Source organism: Anomaloglossus baeobatrachus, chromosome 5 (genome assembly GCF_048569485.1).
Source record: "Anomaloglossus baeobatrachus isolate aAnoBae1 chromosome 5, aAnoBae1.hap1, whole genome shotgun sequence".
Classification (NCBI taxonomy): Eukaryota; Metazoa; Chordata; class Amphibia; order Anura; family Aromobatidae; genus Anomaloglossus; species Anomaloglossus baeobatrachus.
Genome location: NC_134357.1, coordinates 223260612 through 223265611, shown reverse-complemented (window position 1 = coordinate 223265611; position 5000 = coordinate 223260612). Strand labels below are relative to the sequence as shown.

Below are 5000 nucleotides of genomic sequence, written 5' to 3'. Positions count from 1 at the left end.
GACCCTGTTATTAAGGAATCTGAGAAGATTAAAAATAATGGTCTATCACAGAACTCAATTCCTGTAGTACTCTGGGGTGTATGCCATCCGGGCCCGGAGATTTGTCAACCTTAGTGATTTCGAGGCGGCGGCGTACTTCCTGCTGGGTTAAGCAGGTAATATTTAAGGGTGAATTTATGGTATCACTGGTCATGTCATCTGCCATGGCATTTTCTTGTATAAAAACCGTAGAAAAAGTCATTCAGCAGGTTGGCTTTACCCTCATCTCCTTCCACCATTTCACCAAGACTATTTTTAAGGGGGCCAACACTATCGCTTTTCAGTTTTTTACTGTTTATGTAGTTAAAGAATATTTTAGGATTATTTTTACTTTCTCTCGCAATGAGTCTCTCTGTCTCAAACTTAGCTAACTTAATTTGCTTTTTACATATTTTATTTAATTTTCTATAATTATATAATGCCTCATCACTACCTACCCTCTTTAATTCTTTTAAGGCTTTCTGTTTTTCTTTTATTGCTTCCCTTACAGCTCTATTTAGCCATAGGGGTTTCCTCCTATTTCTAGCATGTTTGTTCCCATAGGGTATATTTTCTGCACAAGCCCTATTCAGGATGCTCATAAAAGTCTCCCATTTGCTTTGTGTACTTTTATTACTTAGTACATCATCCCAGTTTATTGCACTAAGATCATCTCTCAACCGTTTAAAATTTGCTTTCCTGAAGTTTAGTGTCTTTGTAGCCCCTCTACTAGACATCTTACTAAAGAATACATGAAAACTTATTATTTTGTGATCACTATTCCCCAAGTAACCCCCAACTTGTATATTTGATATGCGGTCTGGCCTATTGGTTAGTACAAGGTCTAGTAGTGCTCCCCCTCTTGTGGGGTCCTGTACCATTTGTGAAAGGTAATTATCTTTCATTGTTATCAAAAATCTATTTCCTTTGCTGGAACTGCAAGTTTCTGTTCCCCAATTTATATCAGGATAGTTAAAGTCCCCCATAATAATTACCTCTCAGAGACTCGCTGCTTTATCAATTTGCTTTATGAGGAGATTCTCTACCTCTTCCATAATATTCGGCGTCTTATAACACACCCCTATCAGTATTTTATTATTCATTCTCCCCCCCTTATCTCCAACCATAGGGACTCTACATTCTCAGTACCCTCACATATGTTGTCACGCAGGATGGGTTTTAAGGATGATTTTACATATAGACACACACCTCCCCCTCGCTTATTTGTACAGTTATTCCTGAATAGGCTATAACCCTGTAAATTAACAGCCCAGTCATAGCTCTCATCCAGCCATGTCTCTGATATCCCCACTATATCATAATTTTCTTCCAACAATATTAATTCTAATTCCTCCACCAAATGTAGATTTGGTGCTGAAAATTTTAAATCATATTCCTGCACCCAACCTATACCTCCAGGCAAAAACCCGCAATATTTTTACGCATTTTTTACCTGTGGTTTTTGCTGCTTTTTTTGCCACAATTTTTGCCGCAGTATTCTGCCAGGAGGTGCACATTTGGTGGTGAAGTTATAGGCACCGGATTTCAGCACCAAATTAGCACCTCTTGGCAAAAAATAAAACCCATAGTTTTTTCTTGCATTTTTGTCGAGGGGATGCAAATTTTGGTGCTCAAATTTTTACACCATATTCCTGCACCCAATATATACCTCCTGGCAGAAAACCGCAATAAAAATTGCGTCTTAAAGCCCTGGCAAAAAATAAGTCAAAAGAACTGCGTTTTTGTTTTGTTTTTTTGCCAGGAGGCGTGGATTGGGTGCAGGAATATGGTGTAAAAATTTCATCACCAAAATTGTATCCCTTGGCCCAAAAATGCAAAAACAAAAAAAAAAAAAAACTGCTCCTGGCAGAATATAAATCCAAAACTGAAAATAGAAATCCATATTATATCTATAAATACATATCTACCAAACTGAACATATTTAACCTATATTAGACCTGCATCTTAATACAAATGTGTCAGAGACAAAAAAAGATCCAAAAAATGACATCTTTATTGACATGATACAAAGAACACCATTACATTTTACCACATGATTTGACATGGGTATCAAAAAACAGTTTTAAAATTAACCCCTTAAAAACACAGAAAAAAGTTTTACCAAGGCAAAACAACCTGCTGTTACAGGTGAAGGACTGTGGGAACCTCCAGCTGTGACCACAAATGACCTGAGTGATGGCAATGCTCATTGTGCAGCTCATTCATTCTCTGCACTCACAGCAGGCAGCCATGGTCTATGGCCGCTCGCTGTGACTTGGATGTAGCAGAGCTAAATCGCCGTGGGGGATCTCTTGTGGATTACTTCGGACCCGCAGAGTTGTTTGGAGGGATAATAAAGTGGTGAAAGATGGTGGGTTTTTGTATTTTATTTCAAATAAAGGATTTTTTTCTGTATTTGTGTTTACTTTCACTTACAGATTTGTGATGCAGGTGTCTCAGACACCTGTGCCATCACCAATCTGGGGTTTAGTAGCAAATGTCGCCTGTTATTAACCCCTTATTACCCCGATTGCCACCACACCAGGGCAATTGGAAGAGCCAGTAAAGCGCCAGACTTGTCACATCTAATGGATGTGACAATTCCGGGTGGCTGCAGGCTGATATTTTTAGGCTGGGTCTATCCATCTTGCGAATACCAGCCCCCAGCTGTCGGGCTTTATTTTGGCTGCGTATGAAAATTGTGGGGGACCACCCGTGTTTTTTTTTTTTTTTAATTATTTATTTAAAAAAAAAAAAACCCACATGTGGTTTCTCTTCTTTTGATACACAGCCAAGATAAGCGCAGGGCTGGGACTGTAGCCATGGGCGTTATCTGTGCTGGTATCAGAATACCCAGAGAGGGGGGGGGACTCTGCACCAATTGTTTTATGTTTATACCTTGGTACTGAGGGTAGATGCTAGATGTTATGGGCTTCTTCCAGGTATGATGTCATTTCAACACACTCCTTTATCACATCATAGGGGCGGGTTGAAAAATGCCGTCTGTTTCCAGCCAGAATAAACATTCTTTTTCTAACTCTACGTGGGCATGGAGCAGCTGTATATAATAGAAGCGAGGGTCTGGGGGTGAGACCCCGAGATAGGAGTGCAGGGGGAGGGGCAAATGCCCCCCCTTGCATGACTGTTGTGGGCAAGAGGAAACATCACCACACCCACTAACCTGGAATGAGCCCATACATTCTAGGCTCACTGTAGATGCCAGAGTGTATAGGCTCCTTTTAGTTACGCTGCTTTCCCTGCCCACCGACTGTCCCTGCGCCTGTAATTGGATGCAGTAAGCTGACACTCAGGGTGGGGGAGTGTCTGACTGTGCTTCTGGCTCTAATCAGCGGCACAGCAGATGGTGAGACCTGGGAGCAGCGTACAGCCATGCTGGATCTTTGGTAAGTCCACGGCACACGCTCCCATTCCTCTATCCTTTCGGATTCTGCTCCCCATAGATTTATATGGGGGCGGATAATTCTGCACCGGATCTGGATTTATTTATTTATTTATTTTTTTGAGAGCAGGGTCCCGTCGGTCCCGTTTTTTTTTTTTTTTGTGAGGCCGCCCAGGTCTTGTCGCAATCTGTTATTACTGAAATGCTATTATGCAGCCAGGCTCTGATTTAAGAGTTCTGCGCAATAAATTAATACCAAGAAACCTCAGTGAACTTTAGAAATGTTGTAAAGACGACTTGAACAAAATTTGTCCAGAACAATGTGCTAGGTTGATTGTCATACAAAAAACAATTACTTCGCGTACTTGTGGCTAAATATGGTTCTGCAAGCTTTTTATTCACATAATACGGTATTGTACATGATTTTTCACATTGTTTCTGCACTATGGCCTAGTTCTTGTTAAATAATAACACTGTATAATTTGCCATATGTTCTTTGTCTGAAGCTTGTAGTTGCCTAATCTGGGTTTGCAACTTAAATGGCACAGTAACCAAAACCATTCATGCTGCTGTTTCTCAGTTAAATCTTTCCTCTCACTTTGCTGTTACAGCAATTTCCTCCCTGGCTCACTGTAATGCTGTCAGCTTGATCTCCTCCCTGGCTCTCACTATTATGCTGTTATCTCAATCTCATCTCTGGCTTTCACTGTGCTACTACAGTGCTGGCCAAAAGTATTTGCACCCCTGCAATTCTGTCAGAGAATACTCAGTTTCTTCTTGAAAATAATTGCAATCACACATTCTTTGGTATTATTATCTTCATTTAATTTGTCTTCAATGAAAAAAAAAAAATTGTCATAAAGCCAAAATTGATATAATTCCACACCAAACATAAAAAAGGGGGTGGACAAAAGTATTGGCACTGTTTGAAAAATCATGTGATGCTTCTCTAATTTGTGTAATCAACAGCACCTGTAACATACCTGTGGCACCTAACAGGTGTTGGCAAAAACGAAATCACACTTGCAGCCAGTTGACATGGATTAAAGTTGACTCAACCTCTGTCCTGTGTCCTTGTGTATACCATATTGAGCATGGAGAAAAGAAAGAAGACCAAAGAACCGTCTGAGGACTTGAGAATCCAAATTGTGAGGAAGCATGAGCAATCTCAAGGCTACAAGTCCATCTCCAAAAACCTGAAAGTTCCTGTGTCTACGGTGCACAGTGTCATCAATAAGTTTAAAGCCCATGGCACTGTGGCTAACCTCCTTAGATGTGGAAGGAAAAGAAAATTTGACGAGAGATTTCAACGAAAGATTGTGCGGATGGTGGATAAAGAACCTCGACTAACATCCAAACAAGTTCAAGCTTCCCTGCAGTCTGAGGGTACAACAGTGTCAACCCGTACTATCCATCGGCGTCTGAATGAAAAGGGACTGTATGGTAGGATACCCATGAAGATCCCACTTCTTACGCCAAGACATAAAAAAGCCAGGCTGGAGTTTGCCAAAACTTACATGAGAAAGCCTAAAATGTTTTGGAAGAATGTTCTCTGGTCAGATGAGACAAAAGTAGAGCTTTT

At 40.6% G+C, this 5000-nt stretch overlaps 1 protein-coding gene across 1 annotated transcript in view; it reads left to right on the top strand.

Moving 5' to 3' along the window:
• Positions 1-5000, top strand: part of URB2 (URB2 ribosome biogenesis homolog) — a 279036-nt gene that overhangs the window by 98528 nt on the left and 175508 nt on the right. The window lies entirely within an intron of this gene.